General features: G+C 42.4%; 1 protein-coding gene across 5 annotated transcripts in view; it reads right to left on the reverse strand.

The window, feature by feature from the left end:
- The window catches only part of CTTNBP2NL (CTTNBP2 N-terminal like), a 52,752-nt gene that overhangs the window by 10,239 nt on the left and 15,948 nt on the right, over positions 1-26,565 (reverse strand). The gene's annotated exons all lie outside the window — the stretch shown is intronic.

The raw sequence follows: 26,565 nt of genomic DNA on the forward strand, positions 1-26,565 counted from the left end.
GGCAGCCTGGATTCCCTTAGCCTGCCTTAAGGGAATCCAGGCTGCCCTTTGCAAAGATGGTAGCTGCAGCTTCCCTACCCTAAATGAAGCCACAGCCACCATCTTTGCAAAGGGCAGGCAGTCTCCATTTCTACATGCGTGGCTCTGAGGCCCAAACACTTCAGCACCGGCAATTAAGGTAGGAGGGTGTCGGTGAGAGTGGGGTGGGGTCGAAGGTGCGGGTTTACTCATGAATAATGGCTGCCAAAGGCACAGGTTTACTCATGAGTAAGGGCTGCAAAATGTGTGGGTTTACTCACAAGTAAGCACCACAGTCTACATTTATTCAAATACAGTCATGTAATTTTCGTCTGGTTACTGCACAATGGTGGAGGATGGGGTTTCATTTAACTGGGGCTTATTTTTGGGCTGGGGCTTATATCACAAGCATCCTGAAAAATCATACTAGGGCTTATTTTCAGGTTAGGTCTTATTTTTGGGGAAACAGGGTATTTATAACCTTAATGATTCCTGAAATGCAATTCTTTTGTTCATCCTCCCAGGCAGAAACTCACCAAGATCACCTACAGAGAAAATTGACCAAAAGATTTCTAGTCAACTTTTAAAATGGAAATAATCTTAAAATAATTTTCTTAAGAGAACAACACTTCACAATTGCAACCAGGACATTCACCATACTCCAATCATCATCTTTTGGAGTCATTTGGCTATATTTGTTCCAAAGGAATAATGTGAAAAAGAATGGAGGCAAAGATTGAGCCCTTATCCACAAAGTGATGGCAAGAGTAGTTCTTTTACAAAAACTATTCATGCTTTGCAATGCTTATTGTTCACAACAAGAAAAAAATCTCTGTAGAGAGAACCAATAAAATGTGACAGTTCACCTGACTGAGCAATGTTGTCTCCTCCAGGACTAACAATGTACTGTAGTTGTACTGAGTATTTGCTTGCACATTATACATCTGGGCATTGTTATGATTACAAACACATATTTAAGCCATACCAAATTAAGTACCATTCCCCTTTCATCATCAATAAAGGCTTCAAATTTAAACAGTAGATATACAAAGCACAAGTTAGTAGAGAATGAATACTATCTCAAGAAATGATTCAAAAGTTACAGTATTTTAAAAATGAAAATAAAAGAAGATGCTTCTCAGTTTGTAAGCAGTTTGATTTGGAACTAAGAATATTTTCTTCTAAAGCAAAACTAAGAACAGCAAATTTGTTTCAATTTAAGCCTTTAAAGTACTGAAGTGAATCACCAGTGGAAAGCAAAAAAATATTATCAGTTACTTCCTATGTTTGTATGTGCTACACTTAAAAAGCTTCTTTTTAAAATAAAGTGGTAAAAATCACTGAATGAGACCTTGTTTGATTCTTGGGATGCTACCAATTTAACAAATTAAGCAGGAAAGACTAGATGAATTTCATTTTCCTGTGTTTCTGAAATACTGCAGATACCAGCAAGATATATTCAGGAAGACAGACTATATATTACTGTAAGCCATTTTAATGCCTGATGAGACTAAGAAAACAGGAAACAGACTAGATTGTAAGATGTGAACTTCTTTGAGAAGAACAAGCACTGTTCCCCTCCCTTCCCCTTCCCGTTTAATATTCTAATCATGCCCATTTTGATTTCAACCTTTTTATATACAGACTGTAACTCAGATGCAAAACAGAACAAGAGTTCAGTGTTAGAAAAGCACACCTCAGGCTCATATCTTCCCGTTCCCCTCACTTAACATGGCCATAAGATCAGAGGCTTCTGCTTTAAACTAAGCAAAGTTAGTCCTCCAACATTATCCTAAAATGTGATTAAAATTAATAAGGCCATAATACTATTGCACAACTATCCATGTGCACCTTGAGGTTGTGCCCATGGTTGCATAATGACCAAGATGGAATTACTATATACTGGGGATGTGGGAATGATTTCACAACCAGATGGCACACAATGCCTTGTCGCTGGGCATAAGGCCCAGCACATTTATGCTAGTACAACAGCATGAACTGGATACTGGTTGGTAAGATGAAATGAACCACAAATTATGACCTAAAACTAATTCATTCTAATTAATTATTGTCAGCATAGTTTATATGGATTTGGGCAAAAAGCAAACTGGAGCTAGTTTTAAATGCAATGGAAAACTTCTTATCTCCCAAGTAAGCCAGGGAAAAAGTGGGTTCACTCTAGCATCTATTTTCCAACACCATGCCACAATAGTCAATATGTTTTTGTGTATATTCTTTATTTTAGTGAACAGAATGAAACTATGTTTTTTTCTCTCTCATTTTCCTTCAAATAGACACTCATCATATTGTAATATTCTCCAGGATGAAGAGATTGACTCAAATTATCTTTGGAAATTGTTTATGTTATCTGGAATGACAAGCACTGTCTCGTTTTCTGATTTTTTAAATTTTATTTGTTCCACCTCTAAGCCATCAGCTCAGCAACAGTCAGCATAACCCTCTGGCAAAGTGAAAAAGATTAAGTACTTACATCAGGTATTCTGTGTTATGCATCTTTTTCCTGAAAATAAACCTGCTTATTTGATAATGCTGAGTCTGAACATTTGACAGTAAAGATTAAACATTGTGTGTAGGCATTCTTCAGTCTCGAAAGACTATGGTAGCGTGCTCTGTATGGAGGACTTGGAACAGCGTCTAGTGTGGCTGAGGAGGCCAATTCGAGAGTTACAATCTCTTCCACACTGAAGACAAATCCAATCTGTCCCCTGTCCAGCTCCCTGGTTTTGCTTCCTTTGTGACTTCCTCTTTGCCTCGGCCTGCTGGACAAGGGTCTCTTCAAATTGGGAGAGGCCGTGATGTACCGCCTGCCTCCAGGCTGAACAATCAGATGTCAGATTTTCCCATCTGTTGAGGTCTATTCCTAAGGCCTTCAGATCCCGCTTGCAGATATCCTTGTATCGCAGCTGTGGTCTCCCTCTGGGGCGATTTCCCTGCACTAATTCTCCATATAGGAGATCCTTTGGAATCCGACCATCAGCCATTCTCACAACATGCCCAAGCCAGCGTAGACGTCGCTGTTTCAGTAATGTATGCATGCTGAAAATTCCAGCTCGTTCTAGGACTACTATTAAACATTATTAAAGAATAAAAATAGATAGATCTTCCTTGCCACTTTTGATGTGTTTAAGAGTTAAAGAAGAAGGCATTATTTTCTATGACAATTAAATCTGGTGGCTGACCAGTCACAGGTGTTCGAGGACATGAACAGTACAGATTAATTTCAATTGGGGTTTATGCTACATCATGAAATAGAAACTGCATTGGTTGCCACACATGACAATCTCTTAGGGGAGGTGGACATGGAGAGTGTAATCCTGCTGGGTGTTCTGGACCTTTCTGCGGCTTTTGAGACTGTTGACCAAGGTATCCTTCCAAGTTGGCTCTCAAGCTTGGGACTCGGTAGCATTGTTTTCCAATGGTTCCAGTCCTTCCTTGAGGACTAGTCTCAAAGTACACTTTGGGGAGGCAAAGTCTACCCCCTGAAACCTCTGTTATGGAGTTCCTCAAGGACCAGTTGTTTCCCTAATGCGTTTAAATAGCTATATAAAACCACTGGAATAAGTAATTTGATATGGAATTTATTTTTATCTGCAGGTGTTGCAATGCAGGTCCTAGAACACAGTCAGGCAGTGAAAATGAACACGATGAAGGTCATTAAATTAAAAATTAAATCCAAATAGGAACAAGATCCTTGGTAGGTTCACGTGACTGGTTAAAATAATATTTTCCTGGCATTGATGGGGTTATATTCGTCCTTTGGGTATACTCCTGGAACTAGACCTCTCTATGGAGGTGCAAGTATCTTCCATGGCCTGGAGTGCTTTTTATCTACTTCAGTTAATTGCCCAGCTGCACCCCTACTTGGAGAGGAAATACATATCAAAAGTGATTGATGCTTTGGTAACCTGCAAAACAGACTACTGTAATGCTCATTACATAGGGCTGCCCTTGAAGCTAGTACAAAAGCTCCAATAGTTCAAAATGTGGTGGCCAGATTGATTACAGGTACCAACAAATATGAACATATATCTTCAGTTCTGGCCATGTCTCTAATGGCTTTGTGATATTCACCCATGTGGCCCCTGCCTACACAACACAAGGAGCTCACGCTATGCCTTCTGACCACTTGAGACGTTTCTTCTTTTCTTTACTGCCACCAGTGGATTTTCTTTTATCCACAATACCAAGTACTGTAGACAAACACTTGTCTGATTACTGCCAACAAAAGTTATTTATTTATTAAGGTGTATTAAAGTTGTTCTGGATCACAGATGTTCTTTTATTTAATGCTTACAATCAAATCATTCAAGTGTCAGATAATTTTCTACATAAACAATCACCAACTAGTATATTTATTGATCTTGACCAGCTTATTACTATTATTTACAGTATATTTTATCTTAATCTCCCTACCTCTCTCTCTCTCTCTCTGCAATTTCTCTCTACCACTCTCAACAACCAACATTCCCCACCTCTCTTCTCTCTCTTCCCAAGCCCCCTTATATCTGGTGACTCCGCCCCTCCACTCCTCTCATAGGCTCATGTAAATGAGACCCTGAATGTGACTGACAGGAGTGACCATGGGGCAACTGCCACAGGCTTCCTGTTAGCTTCTGTGTTGAATTCAAGGTGACAGTTATTGTTCAGGACCCTGATACCTGCTGGAACATCTCTCCAGCAAAACAACTACCCGTTCAACCTATTCCTCACACTTGTTAAAAACAGCATCACCTAGGAGGCCAAGAAATACGAGAAACCAGGTGTTTTCAATTGTGGATAACACCTTGGAATAAATTATTAGTAGAAGTCCAACAGGCTCCCTGTCTCCCCCTTTTTCAGAAGCTATTTAAAACAGAGTGGTTTGTTTACTTATGTCAGTTTTGGCAAATTATGTTGTTTTCTTTACTGCCTGTCAATGTTTATACTTGCTATTATATTATCTGTAGTTTATACATATTGGTTGTTAACCACCCAGAGAGTGTGTATCACACTATTATAAGTTAAATAAATAAATACATCCCAAACTAAAATATTCATCTCCCTTATGAATAGACTAAATGTATGAAAGCCCACTTTGGTTTGTCAGGACTTTCCAGTTCTGCTAGAGAGGCAAAAATAGCACATGCCCACATCTGTGAAGATTCTCAGTCATCCAGGTGAGGTTATCTGGAAGTTAAGTCATGGCAACTGGACTTCTTTCTTATTAGGCTGAATGTTTCACTACTTATCCAAGTAGCTTTCTTCAGTCTGAGGAGAGTTGGTAAGAGACCCCTGATATATCCTCCACATTGGCTTCACTTTCTCCTGGTGTGAATAGGCTTGTTAGATGGACAAAGGACGGGAGGTGAGTGAAAATGCTGAAATCCTCCAGACACTACTTTTCAAAGAAATCCTCCAGACACCTCTTTCACTCCCCCCCATGCTTTGTCCATCTAAGGAGCCTATTCAGACCAGGAGGAAGTGAAATCAACATGGTGTATCAGGAGTCTCCTACCAACTCTCAGCAGACTGAAGAAGCTATGTACTTGGATGAGTAGCGAAACATTTCAACCCAATAAGAAAGAAGTCCAGTTGCCATGACTCATAGCACATGCCTGTATCCAACCCCCCCCCCTCCACATAGGATTTGTCTCCTGTTTGGTGAGAAACATTTCCCATTATTTCCCCAAACTACAACATAAACCACAGGCCTGTTGAAAAAACTTTTTTTAAAAAAGTTGCAATTAACAGTGAGGCAGATATATATACCTACTGTGCACTCTGTTTATTTTCCCATTTTGACATCATATAAGCAAGTCATTCAAACTGCTGGTTTACTGTGCAAGTTCTCAAGCAGTTTTCATTTATACAGATGTGTTCCTTCTAGAACACTGAATGTATGCTATCTTTAACTTCCTGATCTCTCCTCCACCAATGTTTGAAAATAAATACTGGCTCAGGTCATAAAAAAGAGAAAGAGAAAAATGGGTAAGACTTCTTTCTTGCATCTAACTTTTCAACCAGAAACATGATAAAAGAAAACTCTTATCTCTAGTCATGTTGTGATGCATAATAATGTCTTAAAAGTAGCTACTAGTATACTAAAAGAAAGCATAAGCATGTATGTTTTATTTGGTTAAAATATATGGCTCTCCGTTAATTGGGAAATGGTCTAGAACTCACAAGTCATACTGTCCATACCTTGTCACCTCTGTAGAATGAAAACCGGAAAGTAATACTTCATGAAACTATGACCTAGACAAAGACAGTAAGAGAAAGCATGCATGTGCACAGATAGCCTACTCTGAGACTTCTCAAGAAGCAGATCGTAATCCACAATATTCACACTGAGATAAATATGTTAGTCCTAAATATGTGACAATATATTCATGAAGGCTTTCACGGCCAGGAGCTAATGGTGGTACTCCTGTTCTCTAAAGATGCTGGCCACAGAGACTGGTGAAACGTTAAGAAGAACAACAGAACATGGCCAAAGAGCCTGAAAAACCCACAACAGCCATTAGAGTGGTCATGTTACCAGATAGGCGGGATATAAATAAATAAATAAATAAATAAATAAATAAATAAATAAATAATGTGACAATATTTTTGTTCTTTTGGCTTTTGTTTTGTCTTAGACGAAACAAGACTAACACAGCTACTTGCCTATCCGAAAATAGCAGTTACTGCTGCCATAGGAGCTATAGTATTGCTGCTGAGCAATACTGAAGTACAGTGGTGCCTCGCAAGACGAAAGTAATTCGTTCCACGAGTAGCACCGTCTTGTGAAATTTTCATCTTGCGAAAAGCGGTTTCCCATAGGAATGCATTGCAATGAATTCCTATGGGAAACCTCACAAGACGAATGAATTATTTTCATCTTGTGAGGCATCGGTCTTGCGAAGCATGGCCATAGAAGCAGCTGTCTTGTGAGTCATCAACAGGATCGCAAAAACCATTCATCTTGCGGGTTTTTTGTCCGGCCAGGTGTTTGTCTTGCAAGGCACCACTGTATAAAGATTTGAAATTTTAACCACCAGCATGTTTCTAAGCTTGCAACTCTAATGCTAAATGAAACACAAGCCCAATCTCACAATAACTCGTAGAAAAAAAAAAAAAAAACAGTATTCAGCAGTGTAGAGGTATTATTCAAAGCATAACCAAAAAGATCTCTTTTAAAAACAAAAATGTTTCTAAGAAACCTCTTTCTTGTGACCTGGACTAAAATTAAAGCAATGGCCCTAATAGAATCATAGAATAATTGAGCTGGAAGGGGGCCAAAAGGTCATCAAGTTCAACCCCTTGCTCAATACAGGAATGAAAATCAAAGCAGATATATAGAAACTGCACTCACACTTCTTTTTTTGGGGATTGGAATGTACAGTTGTGTTCAAAATTATTCAGCCCCCACTGAAATTGAATGTTTTGGCCATTTTGACATTGATTTTGATCATTCAGTCATCTTGCTTATATTTACATGAAAGAGGCACTTGTAGGTCAGAGAAATATAACCTTAAGTTTATAATGAAATAACCACAAATGTCTTTTCTGTGCTCACATCATTATTAGTTTTTATTCAACCCCCAAGTGACATTCAATCTTAGTACTTAGTACAACATCCTTTTACAGTTATAACAGCTTTTAAACGTGAAGCATAGCTTGACACAAGTGTCTTGCAGCGATCTACGGGTATCTTCGCCCATTCTTCATGGGCAAAAGCCTCCAGTTCAGTCAAATTCTTAGGCTTGCGCACTGCAACTGCTTTCTTTAAGTCCCACCAGAGGTTCTCAATCGGATTTAAGTCTGGTGACTGCGATGGCCACTCCAAAATGTTCCAGCCTTTCCTCTGCAACCATGCTCTAGTGGACTTGGAGGTATGCTTGGGATCATTGTCCTGTTGAAAGGTTCAACGTCTCCCAAGCCTCAGGTGTATGACGGACTGCATCACATTTTCATCCAATATCTCCTGGTACTGAAGAGAATTCATGGTACCTTGTACACGCTGAAGCTTCCCTGTACCTGCAGAAGCAAAACAGCCCCAAAGCATTATTGACCCTCCGCCATGCTTCACAGTAGGCAAGGTGTTCTTTTTGTCATATGCCTTGTTCTTCCTCCTCCAAACATAGCGTTGATCCATGGGCCCAAACAGTTCTAATTTTGTTTCATCAGTCCACAGAACACTATCCCACAACTTTTGTGGTTTGCCCACATGACTTTTGGCATACTGCAGTCGACTCTTCTTATTCTTGGGAGACAGCAAGGGGGTGCGCCTGGGGGTTCTGGCATGGAGACCTTCATTACGCAGTGTGCGCCTTATTGTCTGAGCTGAAACTTCTATACCCACATCTGACAAATCTTTTTTCAGTTCCTCAGCAGTCACACGGGGACTTTTCACCACTCTACGCTTTAGGTAGCGCACAGCAGTCGAAGTCAGCATCTTCTTTCTTCCACGACCAGGTAGCATTTCAACAGTGCCCTTTGCCTTGAATTTGTGAATGATGCTTCCTATGGTGTCTCTTGGTATGTTTAACTTCTTTGCAATCTTCTTATAGCCATTGCCCTTCCTGTGAAGACAAATCACCTCTTCTCTTGTCTTCCTGGACCATTCTCTTGACTTCACCATGTTTGTAACCACACCAGTAAATGTCTAGAAGGAGCTGAGTATCACAGTCATTTTAAAGCTGCCTAATTGGTGCTTATTATGCTTGATTGGTGCTCGGTGTCATCCACAGGTGTTTTCAATACCTGTTCGAAAACACCTGAATGAACCTCTCTTCTTCAGAGTGGTAGTCTTTAAGGGGTTGAATAATTGTGGCAATGAAGAAACCACAAAAGAAACATTTACTACTGTATTACATAAACAATTGATGTTATTTTACTTGCATTTGGTTCTTTAAAACGTCCTTGTAGGATTTCATTCTGATTACAATTCCAAATGTACACTATAGTCCCTAAACCCCTTTACAGCATTGGGGGCTGAATAATTTTGAACACAACTGTATATTGTGTGTTTCATGTATGTGGGCTATGGTTTTGTTTTCCATATTTGATGGCATATTCTTGTTAGGAATTTGATAGCATCTGTGCCTTGAAATAGTTCTACCACTACCTCAGCAATCCCTGGTGAATTATTTCTTCTCAATACTTTGAGAACACCTTCATTTCACTTTCTAGAACTGCAGATTCTTCGTTACATAATTCCTCTTCAAAGCAATCTGTCAACTTTTTATCTCTTCTGCAGATGTCTTAAGTATACTGTTGCCTTCTACTTCTACTATACCTTCTACTTTTCTTCTCCTGATCGGCATTTCTAATCTAAATTTAAATTTCTCTTTGATTTCTTACATCGTCTGGAAGATCCCCCCCCCCCCCCGTTTTTGTTGTTCTCCTCTATTTCTTTGAACTGTTTGTAGAAGTTGTTCTCTTTGTCTCTAGGTGGCAGCTACTGAAAAACTGCATTCAGTGTATGGACTCTACTTCCGTTACCCTTAACTTTTGCTTCTCGACTATTCTTTATAATTTTGAGTAAGCATGCTTTTGCTTTGCTTTAAGTGTTTCTTCCAGAATTCATCTAGTTTCTTCTTTTTTACAACAGGAATTTTATTTTTGCATTCTTCCCTAATAATATCTCTGGTTTAAATCCACAGTTTATCTGGTATACAATCAATTGAGTTTAGTAATACAAATCCATTCCTTATGCAAATTTTAAATTCATCAGAAATAAATAAAAATGTTGCTTAATTATTACTTGGCACTAAAATATTGTTGTGTTCTTTTTCAGCTTGATTCTAATGTTGCATATTAACAGTTCATTTTCAATGCCACAATCTGTTTCTGGTTTTGTTTTTTGTTTTTAGCACAGTTAATAAAGTTTCTCCATCTTCTGCTTCCAATTACATACTCTGTTTGGTTTCTATATTCACCATCTATCTGGCAATGTTCACGTGTACAGCTGTCTTCTGTTGTTTGAAGCATGTATTTGCAATAGACAGATTGTTGGCTTCACAGAACTGTATGAGTTGTTTTTCAGCTTCATTTCTATTCCCTTAGGTCAAACTTTCTAGCAACATTTTGTTCTGCTTTGTTTCCTACTTTTGCATTCTAGTCATCTATGATTATAGACATGTCTTGTTATGGTGTGTGATCAATTTCCTTTTGAATGCTTGCAGAAAATCTTTGAATTTCATCTTTTTCAGAATTAGTATCTGGAGCATAAACTTGAAAGATGGTTATGTTGATAAGTTTTTCATGCTGTCTGATTGATATTATTCAGTCAGATCTTGCATCATAGTCCCTAACTGCTGGTGTTATGTCTTGTCTAAGCATTAAATACTGAGTTTGTCATGTCGAGATTCTAACACTATAATAGACAACTATTGCAGTTGTCTGATTGAAAATATACCACTCCAGTCCACTTTAGTCTATTGACACCAAATGCTCCAAAATATTCAATTTCTTGCTTTACAGTTGTCAGTTTAGCTGGATTCATACTTCTCATATTCCATGTTCCAATTGTATGTGCTAAACAGCATCATAGTTTCCTTTCATTTCTGTGCATGTCAGCCACTAGATGTCCTTGCAGTTTTATTAGCAACAGAGCTATTCATACGGGTCCTTTGTTCTCCACCAATAGCTGAGTGCTTTCTGATCTGGGAATATTATCTTCCAGCACTATTTCTTGTCTCATTTTTTCCTTACCGTGAAAACCCTCAGCATAGGATTTTCATGGTAAGGAAAGTTTAGCAGAGGCTTACCATTTCTACCTTCTGTGCAGAATTAACAAAAGTTAGCGTGAGTGTCACTGCTGTTGTCTCCTCTGCCAGTGTCACTTTCAGGAGAGTGGATACACCTTAGTCTGTGCCAGGGCTCTTGCACCTCCAATGAGAGCTCCTTCATGGGGCTTGGTTTGAGGACTTGGCTCAATTGAACCTTCCGTCTCCATGTTCTAAGGCTTGCTCAGCTGATGTTTCTCAGGCTATTGTGGTGGTGGCAGGGGCTCTGGTGCAACAAGGGCTGCTGCTGGTGGTTCATGTTAGGTTCATGGACCTGGGCCTTGGCAGGGGCAAGGAGCAGGACAACCAGGGTGGGATGTGGAGTAGAAGCAAAGGGAGGCTGTTATGGTTGTGACTGCTGTGATGTCGGAGAAAAGTGATAGAGGACAAGGAAATGCTGCTGATTGCAGTGGAAGGCCCCAATGGAGTGGCAGCGGAGGCTCAGTTAGCCAGGGTTTGCACTTCAGGCTGCTGTTCCTGGAAGGATTCTTTTCATTTCTTAGTAAAGGATTTATCTTATGAGCAAATGCTAATTAAGTTCAGTGATAGAAGAATCCCTTCAAAAAACAGAATAAGCTAAACTGAGTTTGAACTTAAATTGAGCCAAACAATTACTTAACAGCAACCCTAAAATTAGCCACAGAAGAAAGCAGTTTGCCAGTTCTACTAATTAAGCTGGTCTGATGATTTAACTACCGTATATTGGAAAGATGGCAAAAAATAGCATCCTACTGTTAAAGAGCGGCTGTTTTTCTTTTATCAGTATAGATGCCATCAAACTCACCAAACAAAGAGCCTGTGTTCTGCCTCTGTCTGATTCCCATTCCTGCTGCATCCAATCATTCCACATCTTAAAAGATCTGAGAACAAGGAGTGGAAGGAAATGTTCCTGCATGGACACTTTTTTGGTATATACAAACTAGTGTCATCTGGGATTAACAAATATTTTTGGCACAGATCCTGATAATGACTAATACACTTGTGGCTGGCTGTGGAATTATTGCTGAATTTGGAAGTCCCCACAACAGGTTACAAATAGAAAGCTAAAGAATATGCCGTCCAAAAGCTTACAGTGTTCTAGTAAAATCTTCAATATATTTAGATGTTGTGTAGGTTCATCTCTCAGAAGTGTTAATGATGTGGCAAAGCAAGAAAAATTGTAAAAGGGAAGAAGCCTGCAGAAATGGGAATATAGATTTGCTTTTTTAAGGCAAGAGAGAGAAGCAGAAGAAGAAATAATTATCAGCTAAGGAAGTACTGTACTTTTAGCAGAAATGAAACCAGTTTATAACCATAGTGCACAAAAATCAAAACGCCAGAATTCAAATCTGAATTTCTTCAAAGAGAAAGAGCTAAGCATGTTTAGTGTTCTTTTTATTATTACTAGTCTGGTTTTAAGGTATGCACATCTATAGGGGAGAGGGGCTCAACGATCATTTTTCTACATCTAGTGAAGGATAGGAATAAAATACTTGTTTTTCCTGAAAGTGGAAAGGAGAATTTTATTTATTTATTTATGTATTCATTCATTCATCTATTTATTTATTTATATGCCGTATTTCTCCCAACAAGGGACCCAAAGCGGCTCACATTGAAATTCACACAATTAAAAACAATGTTAAAGATAAATTAAACAATATATGGATTAAAATAAAAGATTAAAACATGAAAAAGATTAAAATTACAGTGCTGCGTCGACTTAGGACCAGCTCCGGCCACAAAATTTTGCTTCGACTTGCAGCTGGAGCTTTGAGTTGCAACAGGAAAAAGGCAGGGAATTTAAATTTGCTAACTGTTGGTACGCAAAGAGGCTGCTTCTTTGTAGCTCTTCTGCCCCAATGGTTAAGAGTGACTGGTCAGAGGAGGCTTGGGACTGCCTTGAGCTGCTTTCTGCTCCTCAGTAAGTACATTTACTTTGTTTTGCAGGGTGGGTTTGGGTTTTGTGGGAGGGTTATGTTTCTGTGCTATGATGTTTTTTGTGTTTTTTTTCCCTAGCCCCATCGTGTTCAGACTGGCTGTTTGTGTGTGGGTGTTTTTGTGTTTTCCCCCCCAGCCCCGTGACGTTCTGCTGGGGCTGGCTGTGTGTGTGTGTGTGAGAGAGGGTGTTTTTCCCCCCAGCCCCATGGCATTCTGCTGGGGCTGGCTGTGTGTGTGTGTGTGTGTGTGTGTGTGTGTGTGTGTGTGTGTGTGTGTGTGTGTGTGTGTGTGTGTGTGTGTGTGTGTGTGTGTGTGTGTGTGTGTGTGTGTGTGTGTGTGTGTGTGTTGGCTGTGTTTTTTGTTTTGTTTTGTTTTGGTGTGTTTGTTTTTCGGCCCCAGCACGTTCCTATGGGGCTTGCAGTGTTTTTTTTTTTGGGGGGGGGATGTTTCTGGCCAGAACGGATAAATGGGGTTTCAATGTACTCCTATGGGAAATGGTGCTTCGACTTACGACCATTTCGAGTTACACCCATCTTCTGGAATGGATTATGGTTGTAAGTCAAGGCACCACTGTATCTGATAAAATGGGGTTGAGAGATTGAGTTATAACTGTTAAAAGCCTGCCTGAAGAGATGGGTCTTTAGCTTTTCCCCCAAAAAGATAAATCCTTTGCTTTTCTCTTCAAGATGTGATTCAACATATCAGTCTCCCTTTCAATTCACCTGAAGAAAAAGGTCTGGTGCAAGTCAAAGAAGAAAAAGGTCTGGTGCAAGTCATTTGTCATCATATGTAGCCAAGAGTAGCACATAATGATTTATTTCAAGGATGGGATGTTCAGAAAATTTTCAGGGGCTTCATTCCAATGGTGGGTTAGGTCAAGAGAAAAATAGCAGGACCACATTCTGAGCACAATTCTTGCTGCCAGTAAAAAAGCCTTAAGAAGCCTGTTTTTTCAAAATGTAATAAACAAAGCAATCACACAAATACTGTTCAAAAGCTCAAAACAAAAAAAAAGGTATGGTAAAGACAGTATGGGTTTCTGGAGTGTCTGAAACAGCAAAACTGTGATATTGGAGAGTCCAGATTCAATTCCAAGGCCTAAGATTCCACCTTTGATCTATTTTAAGGAGGGAAAACAGCAAGAGTTGAAAGAAGAAGCAACAGAACTTTCATTTTTCCTTTTATTATTTCTGCCTTGTTAATGCATCCACGTTTCTCTGCAAGGCTCTCCACCACCAATACATATTTATTTCCAAGCACTATTCATCACTAAATGCCCAGCATCTCAAATGTCAGACTATGACAATTTGGTCAGTAAAGATAATGGTGATATGTGAACAGAAATAGGGTGAGGACAGTCTCAAATTACTTGTAGCAAAAAGCAGATACACTTCAAAGATGAAATCTGATGTGCAGCTTTTGAGCTTTATTCTGTTTTTTTCTTTTTAAACCAGACCTGTCATCTACTTTCTCAATATGTGTTTTGATCTGATCTTACAATCAGTGAATGTTCTAAACACAAATCCAAACAACTGGAGATCCACAACAATTCAAAGGGAGAAATAAAAGAGACTTGTTTACCCATTTTAAAAAAAAACTCCAAATGGCTTATCTCTGTTGTGATTTCATAAGGCTTCAAGCAAAATGCTCCAAAAGTTAAGTCTCAAAAGATCTCAGCATGCAGTAGCCTAGCATCAACAAGTATGCAAACAGTGACAATCCAGTTGGCATTGTTTACTTAAGAGTTTCAAAAGGATTTTTCTAAGTCTCTCTCCACAATGGCTCTTGTGGGTTTTTTGGGCTGTTTAGGACTTTCTTCTTTGAAAGCGCAAGAAAGACACTGCAGACTAAAATAACTGGAAAAATCGGCAGTAGTTGAACACACCCTGAAACAAGCTGGACATGAAATTCTATTTCAAGACACAAAAGTACTGGACAACACCAGCAATCATTATGTTAGACTATACAGGGCAGCCACTGAAATCCACAAACACCAGCACAACTTCAACAAAAAAGAAGAAAGTCTTAAAATCAACAAAGCCTGGCTCCTAGCACTGAAAAATACAGCCTGCAAAAGGTCAATGAACTCTACCCAGCCACAAGGACTGGTGATCGCTGTACACAAAAGATCAGCCAACAACACCTATCAAGCACAGTGACAGCTCATCTCCCCCCCCCTTGTCACAACAAAACAACAATAACAAAAAACACCCTGATGACAGGAAACACCCAATCTCCTGAATAGAACAAAAAACCCTTATCCCACAGCTACAAATACTCAACAGTCCTACACACTACAGTGGTGCCTCAACTTATGAACGTCCCGACTTACAACCATTTCAAGTTACGAACAGCAGGAGGAGGAGCTTCGTCTTGGTGAAGCTAGCAGCTCTCGGGAATAGCTCCCGGGGAAAGCTAGAACCACTTTGGTCTGGGACCCTTCCAGAAATGGGGGGGGCAAGGAAGAGTCAGGAGAGACCCTTCTGCAGCAGCTGGTGAGCCACAGAAGTTAGAAGATTGGGCAGCAACTCGATTTGTCTTTCTTCTGGAAATTCACATCAGCACAGACAAAGATGGGTGCCATTTTTGGCAACTAGCCAAAGACAGCTCCGTTCGCCGAGAATAAGAAAACAGAAGCACGGCGAAAGTATACATCAAAGTAAGTGGAAGCCCTTGTTCTATGAAAAACCTCATTAAATGAAGAACAAGTGATTGTGTGCAAATTTATGACCCATACTGTCTTCTCTCTCTCTCTATGCTCTCTTTTTGTGCTTGGGGGGGTCTGCTTGCTGGAATAATGGTGTTACATAACAGCACTGATGTTACCTGTCTGTCATGGGTTTGGAGGGAAAGTTCCATCCTATGGGGAGTGGAAGGCGGGACATCAGGAGGAGGGGCTGTACTGTATAAATATGTGATGCCTGTGTGGTGAAGAGTAGATGCTGAGACAGACTGTGAGACACTGGGTTGGGACGAAGCAGCAGCTGGGGAAGAAGAAGCTGTTGTGGGAGTCTGGGTGTCTGACAGGGTACTACTGTGTGTCAGAGTACCAACCTGATAAGTTCAGGTGTCTGTTGGTTAGCCAGAACTGATTGGTTCAGGGTCTGTGCTTTAAGTTAAAGGTTCTGGGTGAACCAAACTGTATGCTTGTATGAGTGAGAATAAGCCACGTTACTTTATTTTATTCACCTGATTGTTTATTTTTCCCTGTGTGTATTTAAAATAAACCTTATTCTTTTTATTGTTTAAAAATCCATCCCTGGTCTGTGTGACTTATTAAAGGGAATGGTTGGTGGCAGCTTAGTGTAACTGTGTGCCATATCCCAGTAGGTCTGGGTTTGCCACATTGATTGGTGTCCAGCGTGTGGGATACGACTGGTCCAGTTGTCCAGCGGTCCAGCAAAGCCTTGGCAAGTGTGCCCAGAGCAAGGGGGGTCTAGTCAGGGACAGTCTGAGGCGCGTAGGTAATCTTCTAGGTGTACCTCACGGGGAGGTGCACTAGTAGAAGAACGTGCCAACTGGGGAGACTTAGATTAAGGTGCTCTGAGGCAGCCTGATTTTGGCGGGAAAACGCTGAGGCAAAACTGCGTAGCAACAGCGAGCTAGCTTGCCAGCTGAGAGGCCCAGCAGAGGGGGGTAGGCTCTGACTCGATACTGTTGCAAGAAGTGCTGAAGAACAGCAATCTCTAGGGAGAGCTGGTTCTGAGGCAAGAAGGAAAAAAGTGGTCGTTTTATTTTGAGGCTTGACTTTTTAAAGCAGCCTGTTCTGAGGGGGGATTATGCCCTTGACTCGAAGCCAAGTAGCAGACATGAGTGAAGTGAAAGACCCCCAGATTGACCAAGGTTCTGAGGATGAATTTGGCTCAGTGCAGGGTGACAGCACAGGAGAGCAGAACCCAGAACTCAGAAAAATACTCATAGCCCAACAGCATGAACTGAGGGTGAGGGAAATGGAGGAAAGGGAAAGAGAGAAACAGCGGCAATTTGAATTAGAGAAAGAGAGAATGGCGTTTGAATTAAAGAGATTGGAACTGATGAACCAGAACAATAATAATAATAGGGATTCTGAGGGGGGCCAACTGTCTAAGGCTGACCTGAAGAAATTCCCTGTGTACCACAAGGGAGATTGTCCCGAGGTGTTCTTTTCCTTAGTGGAAAGAGCGTTTGTGGACTTCTCAGTGAGGGAAACTGAGAAGATGACCATCATGCGGTCTTTAATCAGTGGTAGCCTGGCTGAGGTTTATGCCGAGATGCCTGAGGAACGGATGAAAGATTTCGCAGAGTTTAAAAAACTGGTGTTTGCAAGACATGGGATAAATGCAGAGCAGCTGAGACAAAGGTTCAGGTCCCTCACCAAGAAGCCAGAACAGACTTTTACCCAAGTGGGGGCCCAATTGGTGAGGCTGCTTGAGAAATGGCTGTCGCAGGAGGGAACAGAGACCTATGAACAGCTTAAAGACTTGATAGCCCTGGAACAGTTCTATTCAGTCCTGCATGGGGAATTGAAATTCCAGGTGAGGGAAAGGAAACCGAAATCTGTGGCAGCAGCCGCAGAGATCGCGGATTTTATCTCCCAAATAAGAAAGCCCTTGGGTGAGGGGAAATCTGTAGGTAAACCCAAAGAAACCTACAGCAAGTACTCTCAGGGACCAGGGAAAAGCCAGCAAGGGGGAGGGGCCCATGGTGAAGGGAAGCCCTCAGGCATGAAACCAAGCCCTCAGAATTTGGAGGGAAAACCCAAACAAGAGGAGAGAGAATCAAAATATACCAGAAAATGCTATTTCTGTCAGGGAAAGGGTCATCTGATCTCAGAGTGTGAGAAATTGAAGCAGCTAAAAGGAATGGTGCCTCAGAATTCTAGTGGGACCAAGCCAAAAGCTGTGTTCTGTGTCCAGCAAGAGCAAGGCTCAGTGTCACAGAGGGAGCCTGTTGCCATGGCTACTCAGTCTGGAACAGCTACCTATGCTGAGCAGGCTGAGGAAAATGGTCCTCTTGTGGAGGTAAAGCGCTGCTTGCTGATAAAAACAGATTCTCCGTTGTTTGAGACAGCAGGAGTGGACGTAGGAATACTTGACCGTCAGTATAGGGGGCTGCGGGACACTTGTTCCCAGGTAACCCTGTGCCATCCAGATATTATTCCCCGGGAGTTTATAATCCCAAATGAGAGCATAAAGGTAGCAGGTATTGAGGGGCAGGTAATCTCTCTGCCAGTAGCAGAGGTACCTGTCAACTTTCAAGGCTGGAGGGGAGATTGGCGGATAGCGATTTCATCGACTCTGCCAGCAGCCGTGCTCGTGGGAAATGACCTGGCTGAACATGTGAAACGGGTGCTAGTGATTACACGCTCACAAGCCACCACAGGGACAGTTCAGGGGGGTAATGATGAGCCAGAGACGGAAGCAGAGGGGAGTTCAGAAGCTGTGGTGGAAACCTTAACCACAGACAGCAGATTTGGACAGGAGCAGAAGGCAGACGCCACTCTCCAAAAGTGTTTTGAACAGGTGACTGACACCCAGCTAACACCTGAAACCCCAGTGAGATTTCTGGAGAAAAAGGGGATTCTGTATAGAGAGACCCTGAGGAATATCTCAAAAGGGGGAGATGGGATCAGGAGTCAGCTAGTGGTACCTGAAAAGTATCGCCCCATGATCTTACAAAGGGGTCACTCTGACATGTTTGCTGCACACTTAGGAGTGAACAAAACACAGCAGAGAATCACACAGAATTTCTACTGGCCTGACATAGGGAAGCAGATCAGGGAGTTCTGTAAACAATGTGATGTGTGTCAAAGGCAGGGGAATAACCGCGACAGGACCAAAGCAAAGTTGTGCCCTTTGCCTGTGATTGACACTCCGTTCAAATGCATAGGGGTGGATATTGTGGGACCTTTGCCCAAGGCCACAAAGAGGGGGAATAGGTTCATACTAACAATTGTGGACCATGCCACAAGGTATCCTGAAGCCATACCCTTGACAAACATCGAAACTAACACAGTGGCCGATGCTTTGGTGGGGTACATGTCCAGGATGGGATTTGCCTCAGAGATAATCACAGATTTGGGCACATCGTTCACGTCAAAGCTCATGAAACGCTTATGGCAAATCTGTGGAATTAAGCTCAGGGAAGCCACTGCCTATCATCCTGAAAGTGATGGGGTAACTGAGAAGTTCAATGGGACTCTAATGCGCATGATTAGGGCTTTCTTGGCAGAAAATCCAAACAATTGGGACCAGAAGCTGCAATCCCTTTTGGTTGCTTATCGATCAGTGCCACAAGCCAGTACCGGGTTCAGTCCATTTGAACTTTTATTTGGGAAAGGGGTGAAGGGGCCCCTTGATTTGATCGAGCAGGGTTGGGGGCAGATCGCCCAGGGTGACCCACAAGACGTTGTGACTTACATAGACACCTTGATGAATGACCTAAGGAGAAACCTAGAGCTAGCAGCAGAGACCCTGCCAGCTCAAAAGGTCAGAAAGAAAGCTTGGGATGACCAGGAAGGCAGGGAGAGGCGCTTTAACCCAGGGGAGGAAGTGCTTTGGCCTAGGCTCTGCAGAGAGAGCAAACTGCAGCTGGGTATCCCAGAAAGAAAATACTTGGGTTACAAGGTAGGGGGAGGAGTGATAAAACCCCTGGAGGCCAAAATAGAAGCTGTTCGTGATTGGCCCAGACCCAACACCAAGAAAAAAGTCAAATCATTTCTTGGGTTGGTGGGCTACTACAGAAAGTTCATCCCAAGGTTTAGCGAGATTGCGGCTCCGCTGACCGATCTGACGAGGAAGAAGGCTGATGACCGCATCCCGTGGACCAGCGACTGTGAGGCGGCGTTCCAGAGGTTGAAGAAGGCGTTAATCAACTATCCTGTCCTGCGTGCTCCAGACTTCGACCGGGAGTTTATCATCTACACCGACGCGTCTAACAGCGGGGTAGGAGCAGTTCTGTGCCAGGAGGATGAGAATGGTGACCAGCATCCAGTGTCCTACCTGAGTAGGAAACTTCAAAAAGGTGAGAGACATTTGGCAACCGTGGAGAAGGAGTGTTTGGCCATAGTCTACGCGATCCAGAAGGCCAAGCCTTACATCTGGGGAAGACATTTTATTCTGTGTACTGACCATTCACCATTGCAATGGTTAAAGACAATGAAAACCCACAATAGTAAACTTATGAGGTGGGCTTTAAACCTACAGGACTATGACTTTGAAGTGAAGGTGGTCAGAGGGTCAGTGAACTGTGTTGCTGACGCCTTATCAAGAAGACCTGAAGACTGAAGACGGCGAAAGAACATGGACTATATGTATATAATGAAAACAAAAAGTTAAAATGTACCTGGTTTTAAATTGGTTTGTATTAATAAAGGTAAATGGATGTAATGTAAATGATAAATGTTTAAATGTCTATTTGCTATGCTTAACTTGGAATGTAAGTATATGTAAGTATAATATGGTAGGTATAATTGTTGTTGTGTATTTTATACAGGTTGTTTTTTGGTGAAAAGCACCTTAGCTTTCCCCCTACAAAACAACTTATAAAGAGGGGAGGTGTTACATAACAGCACTGATGTTACCTGTCTGTCATGGGTTTGGAGGGAAAGTTCCATCCTATGGGGAGTGGAAGGCGGGACATCAGGAGGAGGGGCTGTACTGTATAAATATGTGATGCCTGTGTGGTGAAGAGTAGATGCTGAGACAGACTGTGAGACACTGGGTTGGGACGAAGCAGCAGCTGGGGAAGAAGAAGCTGTTGTGGGAGTCTGGGTGTCTGACAGGGTACTACTGTGTGTCAGAGTACCAACCTGATAAGTTCAGGTGTCTGTTGGTTAGCCAGAACTGATTGGTTCAGGGTCTGTGCTTTAAGTTAAAGGTTCTGGGTGAACCAAACTGTATGCTTGTATGAGTGAGAATAAGCCACGTTACTTTATTTTATTCACCTGATTGTTTATTTTTCCCTGTGTGTATTTAAAATAAACCTTATTCTTTTTATTGTTTAAAAATCCATCCCTGGTCTGTGTGACTTATTAAAGGGAATGGTTGGTGGCAGCTTAGTGTAACTGTGTGCCATATCCCAGTAGGTCTGGGTTTGCCACAAATGGTTACTGGATTCTGTGGCTCCTAGAGTTTGTGTACTGTGGTGTGCTGAACAGTACTCATGGCTCCAAAGAATGAGCAGAGCAAAAGGGAAGAAGATCATCTCCATTGAAATGAAAAAGGACATTATCAAAAAGCATAAAGATGGCATGCGTGTGACTGAACTGTCCTCTGAATACAAGATGCCAAAGTCAACCATCTCCACCACATTAAAGAAGAAAGATTTCTTTAAAGACATTGATGTGGCAAAAGGAGCCACAATCATAACAAAGAACAGGTCACCCTTGATTGAAGAGGTGGAAAAACTTTTACTTGTGTGGATGAATGAGAAACAGCTGAAAGGTGAACGCATCAGTGAAGCCATGTTTTGTGAAAAAGCTAAGAAGCTGCACAGTGATTTAATAGAAAGAAACTCCTCCGGAAGTGCACCGCAAGAAGAATTCAAAGCCAGCAGGGGGTGGTTTCAAAAATTCCAAAAGAGAAGTGGCATCCACAGCGTGATAAGACATGGGGAGGCTGCAAGTTCTGACAATGCTGCTGCAGAAGCCTTCAAGTTGGACTTTACCAAATTCATCAAGGAAGGAGACTATCTCCCATAGCAAGTCTTCAACTGTGATGAGACAGGGCTCTTCTGGAAGACAATGCCCAGGAGAACCTTCATCATTCAGGAGGAACAGAAAATGCCAGGCCACAAACCCATGAAGGACCGGCTAACCCTTTTGCTGTGTGCCAACGCCACCGGCAATCTGAAGATCAAGCCTCTGCTGGTGTACCACTCCCAGACTCCTCGCCCATTCCATCAAGAGAAAGTTAACAAGGCCACACTGCCTGTCATGTGGAGGGCCAACGCAAGATCTTGGATGACAAGACAGCTGTTTCTGGAATGGCTCTATGAAGTATCCGTGCCCACTGTCAAAAAATATCTTTCCAACAGCCAGCTTCCTGAAAGGTGCCCTCTGTTGATGGACAATGCCCCAGCACACACCCCCATCCTTGGTGGATGATCTTGACGAGGAGTATGATTCCAACAGGGTCAAGTTCCTCCCCCCCAACACAACACCTTTTCTGCAGCCCATGGACCAGCAAGTGATCAGTAACTTCAAGAAGCTGTACACAAAGGCACTCTTCACCAGGTGTTTCAATATCACCGAGGAGACGCCCTTGGCCCTGAAAGAGTTCTGGAAGACACATTTCAATGTCCTCCACTGCATCAGACTCATTGACAAGGCCTGGCAAGATGTCACAACTCGGACCTTGAACTCAGCCTGGAGAAAACTGTGGCCAGAATGTGCCACAGACAACGGTACTGATGTGACTGATGCACAGGTGGTGAGAGACATCATCTCCATGGGTGAAGGCATGGGACTGGATGTCAATGAAGAGGATGTAGAGGAGTTGGTTGAAGACCACGAAGAGGAGTTGACTACAGAAGAACGTGCAGAACTGCAAACCAAGCAGCAGAAGGCTCTTGTGGAGGAGCTTTCCACTGAGGAAGAGGAAGTGCAGGTTAGCAGTGAGGAGATAAGATCCATCTGCAAGAAATGGAACAAGTGTCAGGACTTATTTGAGAGGCACCACCCAAACAGGACTGTGAGAGGAAGAGTTTTGGACATGATGAACGACAACCTGGTCAGCCATTTCAGAAAAGTTCTGCAGCGCAGGTTGAAGCAGGTGAAATTGGACAAATCTTTCACCAGAATGGAGCCAGCAGCCAAGAGACAGCAACAGGGAACCCCTGGAGAAGATGACCCAAAGGACAAGACCTCTACCTCCCAGTGATGACCATCTCACAACCCACTTGCCTGTCCTCCAGCCAGAAGTCACTGTGATGTCCTCCAGAAGACACGGAAAGCTAAGTGTCTTCTCTTTTGTTTTAAAAGGTGTTGGTGTTTGGTTTTAAAATGTGTTTGGTTTCAAAGGTGTTTTAGACTCCAAACTCTCGCCCCCCCTTGTCTTCTCTCTCTCTCTCCTCTCTTTTTGTCTCAAGAGTCTCCTCCAGCATCACAACTCAGAAGCATTGATTCTTTGACGGTCAGCCTTCTTTATGGTCCAGCTCTCACTTCCATACATCGCTACTGGAAATCCATAGCTTTGAGTATGCGGACCTTTGTCAGCAAGGTGATGACTCTGCTTTTTAAGATGCTGTCTAGGTTTGTCATTGCTTTCCTTCCAAGAAGCAGGAGACTTTTAATTTTGTGGCTGCTGTCACCACGTGCAGTGATAATGGAGCCCAAGAAAGTAAAATCTGTTACTGCCTCCATATCTTCCCCTGCTGTCTGACAGGAGGTGATGGGATCAGTGGCCATGATTTTAGGGGTTTTTTTATGTTGAGCTTCAGACCATTTTTTGCACTCTCCTCTTTCACTCACATTAAGAGGTTCTTTAATTCCTCCTCACTTTCTACCATCAGACTGGTATCATCTGCATAGCAGAGGTGGTTGATATATCTTCCAGCAATCTTAATTCTGTCTTGGGATTCCTCCAGTCCAGCCTTTCGTATGATGTATTCTCCATATAAGTTAAATATAGAATGAGAAGAACATCTTTCTTTGGTGTCAGTTCTAGAAGGTGTTTTAAGTCTTCATAGAATTGGTCAATTTCAGCCTCTTCAGCATCGGTGGTTGGTGCATAAACATGGATTGCTGTGATGCTGAAAGGTCTGCCTTGGATTCGTATTGAAATCATTCTATCATTTTTGAGATTATATCCTATTACAGCTTTTCTTACTCTTTTGTTGACTATGAGGGCTACTCCATTTCTTCTATGGGATTCTTGCCCACAATAGTAGATATGATAATCGTCTGAATTGAATTCACCCATTCCCGTCCATTTTAGTTCACTGACACACAGGATGTTTATATTTATTCTTGCCATCTCCTGTTTGACCACATCCAGCTTACCAACGTTCATAGATCTTACATTCCAGGTTCCTATGCAGCATTTTTCTTTGCAGCATTGGAATTTTCTTTCACTTCCAGGCATGTTCACAGCTGAGTGTCCTTTCAGCTTTGGCCCAACCACTTCATTAGCTCTGGAGCTACTTGTACTTGTCCTCCGCTCTTCCTCAGTAGCATGTTGGACACCTTCCTGAGGGGCTCATCTTCCAGCGTCATATCTTTTAGCCTTTTGTTTCTGTCAGTGGAGTTTTCTTGGCAAACATACTGGAGTGGCTTGCCAGATCCTGCTCCAGGTGGATCACGTTTAGTCAGAACTCTCCACTATGACCTGTCCGTCTTGGGTGTCCCTGCACAGCATAGCCCTTAGCTTCTCTGAATTACTCAAGCCCCTTCACCACAACAAGGTGGCAATTCGTAATGGGGTAAAATAATGTACAGTGGTGCCTCGCTTAACGAGTGCACCGTATAGCGATGTTTCCGTATAGCGATCCCTTTTTTGGGATCGCTATACAGAAACATACCCGATCTTCGCAATGGGGAAAACCCGCATTGCGAAGATCGGGTATTGCGGCGGCCATTTTGGAGCCGCCGAACAGCTGATCGGCGGTTCCAAAATGGCCGCAGGAAGCCCGGAAATGGCTGCCGGCAGCCGTTTTCGCGCCCTGCCCTCGCTTAGCGAAGGCGCGAAAATGGCTGCCAGCACCTGGAATCCTCGCTGAACAGGCAAGTAACGAAGGTATTGGAACCTTTCCCCTACCCGTTTAGCGATGATTCCGTATAGCGAGGGTTAATCCGGAACGGATTAACCTCGCTATATGGGGCACCACTGTACATTGGAACAAAAAAAGTTAAAAATCTATAAAAAATATCTTCAGATTGGAATGGACAGGTCAATTCAGCATGCACAGGGCTTGAAAAATACACTTGTCTACTTGTCTGTGACAAGTGAAAACTGCTGCTCGACGAGTCATAGCTCCCTCCCTGCCTGCCTCCTTCCCCCTCCGATTTTTTTTCTCTGTCTAATCCTGCAGTCCTCCCGTTCCCCTTACAAAAGGAAAACTGCCCTCTTCTTACGAGAAAAGAGTTTGAGCAGCACACAGAGATATAGCTCTGCAGGAGAATGTAGAGTAGTCCCATGCTGGAGAATATGGAGATTCTCTGCTGCCAATTTCAACCGAACAAGGACACATCCTGGGGTGGGAGGGAGCCGTGGCTCCTTAAGTTCATGTTTAGAGACTGAAAGCTTAGATGACCTTATGATGGTGAATCTAAATGGACCTCCACTACCACAGTTTAACCCTACTAATCGTCGTTTAGTCGTTTAGTTGTGTCTGACTCTTCGTGATCCCATGGACCAGAGCACGCCAGGCCCTCCTATCTTCCACTGCCTCCTGCAGTTGGGTCAAATTCACGTTGGTTGCTTCGCAGATACTGTCCAGCCATCTCATCCTCGGTCGTCCCCTTCTCCTCCTGCCATCACACTTTCCTAACATCAAGGTTTTTTTCCAAGGAGTCTTCTCTTCTCATGAGATGGCCAAAGTACTGGAGCCTCAGCTTCAGGATCTGTCCTTCCAGTGAGCACTCAGGGTTGATTTCCTTTAGAACTGATAGGTTTGTTCTCCTTGCAGTCCAGGGGATTCTCAAGAGCCTCCTCCAGCACCACAATTCAAAGGCATCAATTCTTCAGCGGTCAGCTTTCTTTATGGTCCAGCTCTCACTTCCATACATCACGACAGGAAAAACCATAGCTTTGACTATGCGGACTTTTGTTGGCAAGGTGATGTCTCTGCTTTTTAAGATGCTGTCAAGATTTGTCATCGCTTTCCTCCCAAGAAGCAGGCGTCTTTTAATTTCATGGCTGCTGTCTCCATCTGCAGTGATCATGGAGCCCAGGAAGATAAAATCTGACACTGCCTCCATATCTTCCCCTTCTATTTCCCAGGTGGTGATGGGACCAGTGGTCATTATCTTAGTTTTTTTGATGTTGAGTTTCAGACCGTTTTTTGCACTCTTTCACCCTCATTACAAGGTTCTTTAATTCCTCCTCACTTTCTGCCATCAGAGTGGTATCATCTGCATATCGGAGGTTGTTGATATTTCTTCTGGCAATCTTAATTCCGGCTTGGGATTCATCCAGTCCAGCCTTCCGCATGATGTATTCTGTATATAAGTTAAATAAGCTGGGGGACAATATACAGCCTTGTCGTACTCCTTTGCCAATTTTGAACCAATCAGTTGTTCCATATCCAGTTCTAACCGTTGCTTCCTGTCCCACATATAGGTTTCTCAAAAGACAGATAAGGTGGTCAGGCACTCCCATTTCTTTAAGAAATTGCCATAGTTTGCTGTGGTCCACACAGTCAAAGGCTTTTGTGTAGTCAATGAAGCAGAAGTAGATATTTTTCTGGAACTCTCTGGCTTTCTCCATAATCCAGCGCAGGTTAGCAATTTGGTCTCTAGTTCCTCTGCCTCTTCGGAATCCAGCTTGTACTTCTGGGAGTTCTCAGTCCACATACTGTTGAAGCCTACCTTGGAGGATTTTGAGCATAACCTTGCTAGCATGTGAAATGGCTACTAAAGCCATCGATAAATGGTACTTCAGTGATAAAACTACCAGGCATGTTCAAGGACACAAGTGCAACACATCTGACAGCAGTGCATTGTCTACTAAGATGACACAGGTGAATACCGTGTACATAATACAATTTATTTTGAGTTTGTACGCATTGTTATGTAGAAATAAAAGTGAACAAGTGCCTAGTTTAAATTTGTTAACATAAATTGCAGGGCTATAGTTCGATCATGTTGACTGGTGAAATTTTTGACTGAGACATTCTAAAAATTTTCAAACCCTGAGAATGCAGCTGGTCTGAAAAAGGA

Source organism: Pogona vitticeps, chromosome 4 (genome assembly GCF_051106095.1).
Source record: "Pogona vitticeps strain Pit_001003342236 chromosome 4, PviZW2.1, whole genome shotgun sequence".
In the NCBI taxonomy this organism is placed as follows: Eukaryota; Metazoa; Chordata; class Lepidosauria; order Squamata; family Agamidae; genus Pogona; species Pogona vitticeps.